This window comes from Cyprinus carpio, chromosome B7, assembly GCF_018340385.1.
Source record: "Cyprinus carpio isolate SPL01 chromosome B7, ASM1834038v1, whole genome shotgun sequence".
Lineage (NCBI taxonomy): Eukaryota > Metazoa > Chordata > Actinopteri > Cypriniformes > Cyprinidae > Cyprinus > Cyprinus carpio.
In genome coordinates this window covers 10,530,312-10,545,279 of record NC_056603.1, presented here as the reverse complement: position 1 = coordinate 10,545,279, position 14,968 = coordinate 10,530,312, and the positions used below count along the sequence as shown (strand labels likewise).

Genomic DNA, 14,968 nt, shown 5'->3' with positions numbered 1-14,968 from the left:
CAAATGCAAAACAAACTGGTGCACTGGTAAAGTGATGGTATCAGATGGTAATACAATGTATTCAAGCAGCTGACAACAGTCTCTTCTGCTCACCAAAGCTGCATTTATTTGATCAAAAATACAGTAAAAAGAGGATATTTGTGAAATATTAGTACAATTTAACATAAAAATATTTTATTTTAATTTATTTTAAAAATGTAATTTATTCCTGTGATGCAAAGCTAAAATTTCAGTATCATTACTCCAGTCTTCAGTGTCACATGATCCTTCAGAAATCATTCTAATATGCCGATTTGCTGCTCAAGAAACATTTCTTATTAATATTAAAAACAGTTGGGTTGCTTAATATAATTTAGGAAACTGATAATTGTTTTCTTTGATTAAAAGGAATTCCAAAAGAACAGCATTTATTTGCAACAGAAATATCTAGTTCAGTTATCTAATAGACACACACACACAAAGCCCAAAGCACACAAAAATTGGGTATATTTCAATATTATTACATATATATATTATTTATACAAATCTGAATATATATAGAAATTTAAACTTACAAAAACGTAAATGAAAATGAGAAAATTTGTTTTGGAATTAATATAGTTACTAAAACTACAATAAAAAAGAATAAAGATTAAATGGACATATTTACTAATTACTAAAACAAACTAAAATGAAAATAAAAACAGAAACTAAAGTGATTTCAAAATATGAATAAATACTATAAAAGTATAAACAGCAAATAAAATAACACTGGTCTATATGGAAAGCTATGGAAAAGGACTACAGATGTTAGCATCATTTAGTATTACAACTTCATATTCTTGCATTTATTTAACATTTGTACTACAGACTGTTAAAAAAAGCATCTGTATATTACTGAATACAACAAACTGAACCCTTACAATCTGCAATCAGTTTAGATGAAGAAGTGTTCACGAACACTTTTAGCCAGAGATGCCTGTTTCAGCTTCTTTGCTCCACACTGAAGACTTGTAGATGTAAGACAGGCGAGAAAACATCCTAGCCTGTGTTTGCAGACAGACGAAACAGAGTGTGTGAACACAAATCACGTTAGACGCTTGGTCATGCACCTTAAATGGTCAGAGAAGTGTAACTGTTAGTGTGCCGCTAAAAACCCTTGAGGGAGGCTCGAGCTTTTTGGCGGTTCGTGTTTAGAGTTACAGCTTCAAGGAGAGTCATTAGAATCAAGCGTTTTACTACGGTAACTTGGCCCCACATGGGCACTAATCTCTAACAAGGCAATGAGCTATGCCAAAAGCTTGTGCTAAAGAGGCTAATGAGGGAGCTCAGCACAGTGTCGAGAGTAGTCAAGTGTATGATTAAATACACTTCTGTACGGCAAGTCAGTGGCCACAAGGTGAACATACCTGCAACTGCAGCCTTGATTCAGGTGACCTTTTTCCACAGGTTGATGTTTATCTCCTACCTAACAATGGGCTTCTAAAGCTCTTATTGTTTGTTGAACAGGAGGTAAGTCATGTTCCTATAAAAGAGTAGGCCGGAGGAAGCTCAGGACAATCCGTAATTTCCCTGAGCCTTTTCCACACGCCTTTAAGAGCTTCAGATCCTTTCCTTCAAAACCCTCCAGGCTACCATGCATCCCAACCTGGAGACACCCAGGATCAAAATGTTAAGCTTATCAGGAGGAACACTGAAGAACATGAGAAGGGATCTACAGACTGGAAAATGCTTAAAGGGATAATTCATCCAAAAATGAAAATTCTGTCATTATTTTACTCTAATGTCATTTCAAAACATTTTCAAATCGAGGAGAATGGTTATTTCTTAACAGCCCCCCCCCCCCCCCCCCCCCCCCCCCCCCCCCCCCCCCCCCCCCCCCCCCCCCCCCCCCAAAAAAAGTGGACAAAAAATATTCACATCTAAAAAAATAAATATTATAATATAATATTACATAATTATATTATTAATGGTAAAAACATGTAAGTTAAAAATGTATTTAAAAAAATATACCATCCTGACTTGGCTTTAATCAAATATATTGTTACATAATGGTGATATTTATAATATTAATATTAATTAATACTTATATTTGTAATATTATAATGCTATTTAAAAAGTGGTTAAATATTTAATACTTTGCTTAAACTACAAGCTTCAAGCAACATTCCCTCAAAGTTACTGAAGTGTAATTAAAAAAGAATACCTACAACTATGAATTGTCTCTAATATAATATAATATAATATAATATAATATAATATAATATAATATAATATAATATAATATAATATAATATAATATAATATAATATAATATAATATAATATAATATAATATATGTAACATTTTAGTTAAACATTATAATACTTTAAATGTGGCAAAATTATTTATTATTTGATTGCCTCCCGAAAAATGCCCAAAAAATGGGTTGAAATTACTATTTGGTTAAGCACACAAGCTTCTAAAGATCTGCATGCAACATTCCCTCATCTTGAAGTCACTCAAGTGTAATTAAAAAAATGAAAACATACCACTTTATCTTGGCTCCTAAAGCCCATTGTTGCATACGATTTGCAATATCATCATCATTCCTTCGCATGCTACTTTCAGCCTCAAGGCAGTCCAGAACAATCTGTACTAGATAGCGTGACTAAGAAGACTTGAACATGACACATACTTGATTACACAATGTCCTACCGTGTGAGGGAATACAGGAACTGAGCTCCCATGATGCATTTTGTATAGGTTAAGTCTTAGATAGAAAATAGCTAGAGTTAATTTCTGCACAATTTACATCACAAAATGGAATTGCAAAAATAATAAAGACACTTTTTCCAAGTATTGTAGCTGTCTGCCACGGGTTGGATAAACAGAAAAGCTTGCCTCAAACTCATTGGTTGAGTCAATCCCGCAGTTTCGTGATGTTCAAACAGACAAAACCAGAACAGCTCCTTTATAGTTGCAAAAAAAGCTAGGATACAAGAAAATGACACTTAAAACATAATAGAAAGACAGCAAACTGAGTCCACACAAACCTCTAGGGTCATTAAAGGGATGAGTGGATTATTAAGAGGCAATCGTTGTCATGAAGTGCTTTATGCATACAGCAACAACAATTTCTGCCAGCCACTTGAACAAAATCAGTTTAAAACACTTGAAGTGATTTACAAGAGGCTCTCGATAGGGACATTAGGAATGGCTTTCCTTAAGAGGGTTACAAATAACACTCCACGCTGAACAAAACCTCACACTGATAATAGCTTCAAAGCCCTCCAGCTACTTCTTGTTGGTCACACCGGCACTTGTGAAGAATCACCAAATCTCACAGGAGATTGTGTTTCAAGACACATAATGTGCTTTGGGATCAGAGGAGTCTGGATTGAGGTAACAGACTTTATGTGAATGCAGTTTAATTAGGCAAGATGAAACGTCAAAGTAGCCCAACTTATCTGAATTCACTCAGACTTTCCCTAATCAAAAAAGCATAAAACTTAATATGTTTAACCCAATATATTAACTGAATATATTCACTCTTATCAAACACTGAGATTCTTTTAGAGTTCAGACCACAGAACATTATATAATGCAATAATACATCATTCTTGAAAACAAAACAAAAAACAAAACAAAACAAAACAAAACAAAACAAAACAAAACAAAACAAAACAAAACAAAACACAAAACAAAACAAAACAAAACAAAACAAAACAAAACAAAACAAAACGCCTAAACAGATTTTCACCAATGTGGTGAAGAATGAAGTAGTTCTAGATCGGTTAACATAACTAAACATCATTCAAATGATTTGCTTCTGGTAATTTTAAACGGAGACGGTTGGGAATAATAACCGTCTCTTGATTCCCAACACTAACCTTCAGCTTGTGGTTTTTGTTTAGCAGCATGTCTTCATTTCACACCAAGCTTTGCATTTAATAACTGAAATGTTAAATGAAGCATAGAAGCGCAAACCATAGTTTAAACTTGTTCAAAAGCCCATGTAATATTGAAGCATAGAAGCTCAAATTGTAGTTTAAACTTGTTTAAAATCCCATGTAATAACATTGTCCATGTCTAGAAACATTTTTGTTTGACAGACAAGCACAAATTTTCCAGAGCAATACTCCTAAAACCGCTGATGCTGATAAACTTCTATGTTTAAGGGCAAAATGAGAAGATACTGAAGACCAGCTTAGTGTTACTGTGAACCATTATTACCATTATTAATTTGCTCCTTCACACTGATCACAATGACCAGCGGGAATTCTTTGTTGACCATCCTTAGTCTCCTGAAAGTCTGGCATTATGTACTTTTACCTATAAGCAATGGATTAAAAGCATTATAACCCAAGGAACAGCCCTTATTTGATGCTTGAAAGGCAACACTGTTCTCAATACAAAAAGTCAATTACAAGGAAATTAAGTACTACAAATGATTAATCTCATGACTGACTTCTCATGGAGATTACCTATATAAATGGTATATATTTAAAAAAAAAGATAAATATAACATAGATATATAGATATTATATTTATACAGGGCTGTTATATATATATATATATATATATATATATATATACACATACTGTGTGTGTGTATATATATATATATATAAATCCCTGCAACTTGAAAAAATACTGCCGATTTGCAGAAAAGGCCTAATAAAGACCTTATTTGTTAATGCTGCTTTCAAAAATATCAATAAAAACCTGAATGCGCTTATCAAAATAGTCAACTATCAATCGTTTTTAGTTTTAATGACAAAAATAAATAGTCTTCAAAATGTATAATTTAACTTACAACCTCTAAAGGTATGGAAAAATGGAAATCAGGAATGACAGGATTTCACCTGCGAAATTTTGTACAGAAACGGTAAATGTAACCACACCTTTAGGCATAAAATAATGTCTTCAGAATCATTCACATATGTGAAAATTGACTGAGAATTGAACAAATAGCTATAACCTAGCTCATTGGAAGATATAAACTGTGTTGGTTGATTGTGTCAGTTTTTCTGATGATTAATCCAAAATACAAGACGACTTCATCCTACAAATGGTTGTTGAAAGCAAAAAGTGCTAGAACAAAACGTGTGGTATTTTGGGAATCAGCACACCAAAATTCTTAAGAAAAAAAACAAATATGATGAAAAGTCATGTAATTTATAATTGAATATAGTATAATATAACATAACGTAACAATGTAACAATCTAGTATAATATAATATAATATAATATAATATAATATAATATAATATAATATAATATAATATAATATAATAGATAAATATTTAAATATACATAAAGCATAAATAAATGTGTATATATCCATACACATACACTTCCAAGTCTTCCAACTGTGATTTCTGCATGGCGGGTTTTTTAATTAACCATGTTTAAACAAGTAACATGACTTAGTGCTCTTAAATACAGCTCTGTTTCACAATGTGCAATTTGGGGGACAACATAATATCCGAAGCATCGGACATGAAATAATGTGAAGTAATAACTTCTGGCGTCAGCCCTGTAATTATCAAAATTTTCTTTTTCATTTGCTTCTTCCTGCACGTTATTCAAAATCCAATCCATGTGACAAGCACCCGAGGACATGCGAAAGTACCCAAAAGAATAAAAAAAAAACCAACTGTGTACCAAAATCAGTATCGTTCTCATTGCATCCCACCCTCTGGACAGCTGTGTCCACTGTGCTGTGAGTCTATAGGCCGCTGACTGCAGAGGTCAGGAGTCTGGGGGGAGTTTTCACTCCTCTCTGCTCATTCGGATTTGGAGAGGTGCCATATGAATGGACCCTGAGTGCTGTCGGATGGGTGCTGGGTGTATTTTGGGGGCTTAAGGCGCTCGCGGGCTGGCTGGCCGGCCGGAATATGAATGCAGGGGCAGGTGCCCTCAAGCTACTCTGGGGTGCAAAAGGCACAGAGGACAAACACGTGTAAGTGCTGCTTTCATATCCGATTGGCTGAGCTGAGAAATGAAGGCAGTATATGATATGACAGTGTATCACGTGAAACAGCACCTCTGCTTCTGCTAGTTTCTCAAAATGCCTGTTTTAACCCTTGTGTGGGGAGTTACATAAACATTTTACATACAAGTGGCAGTAATATGCGTGCCACTGTACTACATCAATCTGAATGTACCCCTTTTCCTTCTGAAACCAGAACATAATAGCAAAAAGTGACTATTACACATCATGATTGTGTACCCAGGAATTTTTGGTGATCGTATAAATTTAAATAACTAAAAGGAAACTCTGACTGAACAGTTTGCATTGATTTACGTAATGTAAATCCTTTCCTCACTGAAAATCGACATGCACTATCGTTCAAAAGTTTGGGGGCGGAATGATTTAATGTTTCTAAAAGTCTCTTATGCTCACCAAAACTGCACTGATTTGATCTCAACTACAGTAAAATTGTGAAATATTATTACAATTTAAAATAACTGCTTTCTACTGTCAAATTTTTTAAATTGTAATTTATTCCTTGGTTTGCAAAGCTTCATTACTCCAGTCTTCAGTTTTACATGATCCTACAGAAATCATTTTAATATGCTGATTTGGTACTCTGAGAAACATTTTTATCTATTAGTTTTAACTTATTTAACTCATCAATGTAAAAACATATTTTTTATGGAAATGTCATAAATATTCTTTTATGAACAGAAAGTTCAAAAGGACAGCATTTATTTGAAACAGAAATCTGGACATTATAAATAACCAATTTAATTAATACTTTCTGGATAAAAATGTTAATTTCTGACCACAAAGTACAGATTAAAGTCTAAATAACAAAGGTTAAAGTAACTAAATTAATTATAATTCAGTATATAACTATTGTTTATTTTAAGGTCGACTTGCTGAATTAAGTAAGTAAGAATAACATTTAGGACTTTTACCATCTGAACAGAACAGAAATATGGACAGAAATGGACCAAGTACATCTAAGTGGCATTAAAAACACCTGAGATTCAGATTTGAGTCAACATTTATCAAACACTACCATATTAACTCCAGAGTCTGTTCTAAAATATCAAACAGACCAAAAAGTCGGATGATCATAAAATGCTACATGATACATAAAATTGGACAAAATATGTAGACTGGACCTGAAGGGCCACAGAAATACTAAAACCAGTCAAGAAAAAGGCTGAAATCAGTGTTAAAGTCAAGTAATATAATGCAGCCCTAAGGTTCATCCCATCACCTTATTGTTTCCTCTGCAATTTTACACTGAAAAGAGCAGCATCAAAGGACCCTTTGCTGACCTTTTTGACCTTTCCTGCTCATTAAAGACTGGAGGCGCTTGGAAACGAACAGTGATAAACTCCCCAAAAGGGACCACAAACAAATACAATGTGAAGCCCGTCCAACAAAACCCAGTCCCTGTTCTTCTCCTGCCCACCTTCCCCCAAACCAGAAGTGGGGTTCAAACACAGTTTAAACACATTACTTGCAGCAGCGGCGAGGTCGGCCACGGGTTACTGTGCCGTTCCCTCTGTGGACCTGACCAGTCAGTGGAGTGGTTCACACTCCAGCCTACATGTGTGCTAGCCGTTTTCCCCTCAATGTCTAGCATAACACAAAAAAAGAAACCCATTCTGATGCAACTACAAATGGAGGTGTGGAACCCAATCCTTCAGCCCAATAAGAGCAACCCACAAGCTTAATGGAAGTGTGTGTGAAAGTTATCCACATCTGCTCTTTATACATCTAGCTAAAGGCTTCTGCTGTTAGCCATCGCTGCTCTTTATGCGTGTGCAGCACCGCGAGGAAGGAGCTAATGAGCCAGCAGGTATTTTCAGCTATCAAGACGACATGGGAGGAGAAACGCAAGCGAGAGACGGACAAGGAGAAGGTGGGGGGAGAGAGGAAAAGGATAATGGCAGATAAAAACAGGGTTTTGTATGGGCGACTTGCCTTTCGCAAGGCTGCAGACCAAACTGAGACAAAAGGAGAACTGGGTGTATGAGAGAAGCTTGGACACAGAGAGAGGGAGAAAGCGGGCGAAAGAGAGTCTAAGTGTGTGTTTAAGTGCTTCTCAGAGTGTTAATGAATTGGGGTGTAATCCATCACAGGTTGTAACTCTTCACAAGAAAGAGTCCCTTTAACTAAAGGACAGCACTTGTGAGGACAAAGCCAGGCATAGTGTGGACTTCATACTGCAGCGCTGAAAAGGTGTTGCCGTTAGTAACCCCATCCCGTTGAACCATAACCTGCACTTTAACAGTCACAAGTCTGACCTTAACCAACAACACTGAGCTGACTAGAATGACAACTTCAGGCCAAAATGGTCTTTTTGTACACAAACATACATGTACATATTTAGAAAACATTTGTTCAAACTTTGATATAATTGCCTCAATCTTTTAAACAACCAAGAAGATGGTTTTCAAACCACATTTTATAAAAATCACCTGTCAAGCTCCCGAATCTATGAATCGAGTCAAACTTGATGACTACGGGGAGTCTTCTCAAGATCACTCATTTAACAGTTCATCTATTGCTAAAACTATGAAAAAAAGATCAGTCATGAATAGAAAATGCCAGAATTATAATCAGAATGCATAGTTAATGCATTTAAAAATGTCTCTAATCTAGCAAACTTTTTTTCTATATTGGACTGACATTTATTCTCTTTAGCATGCAGTGTGAAGTATTTCACTCAGTTTCCTGATCATTCTGTTTCAATTTCAGCGATTGAAGAACAAATTTATACTTGCATGTGCACATCTATGCATTAGGTATTACAATATGTCATAGTCATAGGCTTAGAATAAATTACACAGAGACTGATTGCTTGGCATGTTAAAAATGTTACATTAAGCTGTCATAAATTTGTTGACTTTTAAGAGATTAAGAGGACTTTTAAGAGGTTTTGATACACAAAAATGATTTTATTGTCTTATATTACAAACACCTTTTATTTAAAATGCAGATCCTGTTGTAAACTTTTTGAAAACAGTAGTTCCTTCAACAATTTATTTTCAGGATTCTGGGTTTTAAGCATTCTAAAAAAAGTTTATGAAGTCTAAGAACAGCATTTATTTTAAATCTTTAATGTAAATGAATGTCTTTACTATCAATTTTGATCAATTAAATGCATCCTCACTGAATACATTTTTTACAATTTATTTAGAAAGAAACTTACTATCTATCCATCCATCCATCCATGACAAAAGTTGCCATTCTAGATAGATAGATAGACAGTAGCTGCATGTGTATATGGCTTATGTGGACAGTGTAGATTTGTAACTGTGAGATATTTGAAGGTCACTGAAGGACACACAACAACACTCCAGCAACTCCTCTCCTGTCACAACAGGTTTAGCCCAGCAGACATTATACCAGAGAAACAACAGCACGGTACCTCTCTTACGCTACATACACACCATTCACATCTGCTGGAAGAAAAAGCCTACTCTAAAAGAATGAAGTAAAAATCTCACCCTGGAAGCTTGTAGGATTTTAAAAACAGAAATTGAAATACTATTTTTTCAATTTTTCTGATGCACTGTCATTTTGTCAAAACACCTTTAAACAAGGAGAGCTGAAAGAATTAATATTGTAATATAATTTGGAACTATCACATGAGTGAATTTATTATTTATATTTTTTATAATTTATATTTAAGACACTCAGAAAATGTCTGTCCACTCATCCTTTAACTACAACTTGCAAACAACTGAATATAGTTAATATTCCTGGTTGTGAAATCACTCGCTTATTTTGTAACTGCTCAATCGGCCCTTGAGAATTCAGTTTGGTTTTGCTAGAAGAAAAAGCACAATGATGTTTGCGTGCAGTTCTGTTACAATAATCACATCAAAATTACATCAACTTCAGAGAGGATTGGTAACCAACTGGCAACTTTTTCAGACTGCAAACTTTCGCTGATATGAAGAAACAGCAGGGAAAGGAAGAGAGAGAGTGAGAAGGAGAGAAAGAGGCAGAGAGAGACGGCGTGGGTGCTTGGCTACAGTTTGTGCTGTGCAATTGAATTTCACACAATATGAGGCAGCAAATGACATGTAAATCATGAACAGCGTCCGGCTTGCTTTTCCACGACAGAGTTAAATACCGGAGGTGTTAGAGAAATCATACGGCCGCTCCGGAGGACCAGGCAAGAGAACAGCAGGGGTGCAGAGGGCTCCGAGACACTGAAAGGTCTTCCTCGAGCTCCACTGAACAGCCAATCTGGCGCACACACACACAAACGATTGCTTCAGACTCTGGGCCACCACAATGAGGACGAGGCCTGTAATTGTGTTTGTCCACCTGGGTATAAAATAAGCATTCTGGCGATGTGATGCTGGCTTGCTGTGCTGCTGAGTCCTGCGCGGAGGGGAGCAGCCATGAGTGGATACACTTCATTACCCCCTAGATTCTCCCTCCAATTACCCCTAAATAAATACACACAGACTACTGGCAACAACAATGACATATAGCCCCAAAGGAGAATGAAAGGACAGCGTATCCAACGCAATTCGTATGCATATATGAGTGTTGCTGGATAATGACCAGGGACAAAGACAGATACGCACACATAGAAATAATATCAGACCCGAAGGATCTACATATTTTAAAGATAAAGAGGGTCAGAGTCTGCAGAGAAAATGCAAAAGATACTAGAGATCTACTGATACATTGCATTGGGCAATATACTGAGGCCTTCATGTATTGATGGCTCATTTTTGAATGCACTAAAAGAAAATTGCATTTATTTGCTTGCAGCAGAACAAACAGACAGACAGACAGACAGACAGATAGATAAAATGGAATTTACTGTATAACACGGAATGTCATGGAATTTGTCAAATTTTGAATGAATAAATCACAAGTAGGTCAATTCACTTAAATCAAATGGAGATATGGACTATAGTCTGTAAATATTAAAACCACAAAAAGACTATTTAAATATGAATTCTGCATGTTCTGCGTCTCTGTGTGAATGAATGGCACAGATGCGTGTCACTCAATGAAGGCATAAATACATGAAACATACATGAACAACATCTCCAGAACTCCTCTGAGATTCACTTTATGAGCATCTGAAAATTTTATTAAAGAAAAACTACCGTCATATCATACACACAAACAAAACACTTTACAGCAACTCGTCAAAATAAAAGCTTGATTTAACTTGAAGAAATTGTGACACAAATATATTACTTTTGTACTATATAATATCCTACTACTACTAGAATCATAATTAAAACTTTATTTTCAAGGAATAAACACAATTTTTTGTATTTTTTTTAGTTTAACAGTAAACAACTATTTTGCTAGAAAAAGAAAGGGTTTGTTTAATTTCAGAGAATCAGGTCATTCAGTTAAGAGTAATACTTCTTTCAAATCTATAAAGACTCAAAATAATGAAAGCAAACAGTTTGTGCTTTCTGTCGTCTCGGTCTTTGTGAACTTGAGTGCAAAATTCTGAAACTCCACGTATACTTGCCTTACATATATGTAAAATATATCTATAGAGAGCAAAAGTCTACTTTCAAATGAAACATGAATACAGGCGCATCTACTGCAGAGATGATCTCTTAAGCCGAAAACAAAGAAAGCATTAGTTTATTAATAAATTATTATGATTTAACTTTATAAATGTGCGATTAGTCGACTAATGCTTTAAAATAAACTACTAATAGTCGACCAGCAAAATCTTTAGTTGAGAGCAGCCCTAAACACTATATTATTGTTACAAAAAGATGTGATTATTAAAATAGAATTAAACAATTAAAAAATAAATGGAAAACACAGAATTTGTTAAGCAAGAATTTGAAAAATAAATAAATAAATAAAATAAAATGCCTAGGGCCCAAAAAAATTTATTTTTGTTAGACTTTTAATAAATTGCTGTTAACGTTTCATGATTTCAATTAATTAGACATATAAAATTTAATTTAACCGTTAAAACTAGAAAAATGAACATTTTTGGAATTGGAAATTGGGGAGAAAAAAAAATAAAGCAGAATTTGGGAAAAAAATAAAATGGATTTCATATACAGTAGATAGACTGACTAATAAGTTCAATTGACTAACAGATTTATAGACAGAGGTATGGATAGAGAGATGTTGGGCAGAAGGGCGTTTATCTATCAGTGATCTAAATCATAATCATCATAAGGACAGAGCACATGAGCAGTCCGTGCACCTGCCAAAAGGCTGTTCCCACATCACCAGTTTTTAAGTCCTGCTCAGCAAGAGACCAATCACACTCACGGGAGCATGAATGAACACGGCCATTCACAAAGCAGGAGGCGTGCGTTCGCTCGTGGCCAAGCTAATGATTTTGATGAGAAACACAGTTGAAACGCATCCTGTGCAGTTGAGTGACACTGACAGATGTGAACTGACACCAGAAATGAAACGGGCTCATCAAAATTCCTGTACGGTTGGGAACTAATTGGAAACCATCACAGGTATTACATGAGCGGTGGGGGTTTTAACATGCATCCAGTGCATTGTCAACATTCTGCCATGCTAGAAGAAACACCTTTCAAAAGAATCCCTGCACACCTGTACACAAGCACCACCTTGGCTCTGGGCATACAGTTATTATTTGTCATGCCATTCGATCTGTCGTTCCCACGGAGGAGGGAGGGAGACACATATTTTCACCAGCTTACAAACGGGCTTTCGTCTCAGGGAACAAAGTGAAACTGGGTTCCTGAGAAACAAAACGGGACACCTTAGTCAAGAATGGCAGCTATGAACTGTGGCATCTTTACTTGCTGCTCAGGACAGCATTGCGTGTAAACATTCACAAGATCAGTGCATGCAATTAGTGACATTAATGATTAACGTCGATGCATGCAAAGGTGAGTTGTATTATAAGAGACAATGTGACAGGTGTAACAATGTGTAAAATACACACACACACACACACTATATATATATATATATACACTTAGACATTTTTTTAGACATTTACACATTTCTTTGTGAAACTCACCTAAGTACACACAGCTGAAAGACATTTCAAAGAAAAAACGGCTGTGGATTTTCACATGATTGACAGCATCTGAACAGCAGACCCTACCCTAACAATAAAGACATAAATGCATGCAGAAGGTCTATGGCATTAGTCTAGCCAGTCTGACCCTCGCTTACAGGAACATTAGCATGCTAATGCCAGTCGGCATGCTTAATTGATTACCAGTCCACTCGGGCCAAAACCGCTCGAAGCAAGGAATAAAGCAGATATCCCTAGGTGGCCATATTGTTTGGGGCAAAAACTATTCATTTGTCCACAGCCAAAAAAAACCCTAAATGAACACTAATTTTTTTGCTTGTTCCTGGCAGGGTTTCTCGCTTTCTGTTGGCTTTCAAAGGGATATTAATTATCTCAGATACATGTAGCTCTTCGGTGGGTCTGGGCTTATTTGCATTGAGGAATATTCAGCAGAAGTAATGGATGCACAATCAAAATACTGGCACCAAATGAACGCAATTTTCAGACGAAATTTTTCCCAATCCCACAGGAGCAAACATATCACACACGGGGGAAATAAAGATACAAAACCAAACAAAAGGTACAGGAAATGAACTGAGAATATTAGAATAGAACAGCTGGGTTGCGCCTTCATAAAAAAAATGAAAGGAAATGTAAAAAAGAAATTATGATGTGTATGTAGGCTGGCCATGAAAAGGTGCAAAGAGAGATATAATGACATGGCAATGTGACAGTTGACGTCTTCATCTAAATGTAAGAATTTACATTCCAATTATGGGTAAATTTACATCTTAATCAGGTATTTGTGCTCAGTGCCCCGTTAGCATTAACACTAGCAGTTATAGAGCCAAGGCCACCGTGCCACATCAGCTGGAAACTGAGACGCCAGCCATGATCTGATAATACTTTTAATGAATGCCTCTAAAATTGTGTAAAACAAAAAATAATAATAAATAATAATGAAAAGGTTTATAATAGTCATAATAATATTTAAATATTGTGACAATCCTGCTTAAATGTCAGTTTGCTCATTACACACAGCTATTATATGCTTTCAGTCTAGTTTATGGTACTTTTTTAGTCATTTTGAAACTTCACAGCTTAAGCCTTTATTCACTTTGTCAGTTATGAAAACTGGCCGGTGATTTTTATTTTACATCTTTGGACACTATATTAAAGCACAAACTATTCTTGTTTATTTCTTAATTAAGCATCTCCACTCTGTACAAAAATCATACGAAGAGCTAACCCTACGCTGCACAAAGTAAATGAAGTGTAAATGAAGTCCTTGTGACATCTTTCTGTCACCTTCCCTAAGCCCACACTAAAACATAAAGGTCAGTGAAAGTATCTGAGTTAGTCCTGCTTCGCTGATGCCTATTACCAGCACCTTAATCAAATAGTAGCAATGAAAATGGCAACTGAAAGAAAAATGCAGAACACCCATGACAAAACAAAACAAAACAAAACAAAACAAAACAAAACAAAACAAAACAAAACAAAACAAAACAAAACAAAACAAAACAAAACAAAACAAAAACAGTTGAGCCAAAATATTTCTCAGGAAAAAAATTATAAATGTTTTACTTTTTAGGCTCATATAGTTTTATGTAAACTTATAACTTTTAAATTTTTTGTATAACCTAAATATTTAAATATAAACACAGGACTATAAAATCTTTTTTATTTTTGTGTGTATATATATATATATATATATATATATATATATATATATATATATATATATATATATATATGTGTGTGTGTGTGTGTGTGTGTGTGTGTGTGTGTGTGTGTGTATTATGATTAACCCTAGGGCAAAAGGAGCTTAAAATTTAAAGTTCAAACTTCCTTTTAAAACTAAAAATCTTATCAGGTCATACTGTAACTGAAGTATCACCCATTTATGAAATGTAATAGTTTATTCTCAAAAATAAAATAAAATTAAATAAAATTAAATTAAAATAAAAAATAAAATAAAATGAGAATTTACTTGTGCCAAAGTGAAAAGCAAATAT

General features: G+C 35.0%; 1 protein-coding gene across 2 annotated transcripts in view; it reads right to left on the bottom strand.

The window, feature by feature from the left end:
* elp4 (elongator acetyltransferase complex subunit 4) overlaps positions 1-14,968 on the bottom strand; it is a 60,825-nt gene that overhangs the window by 1,385 nt on the left and 44,472 nt on the right. The gene's annotated exons all lie outside the window — the stretch shown is intronic.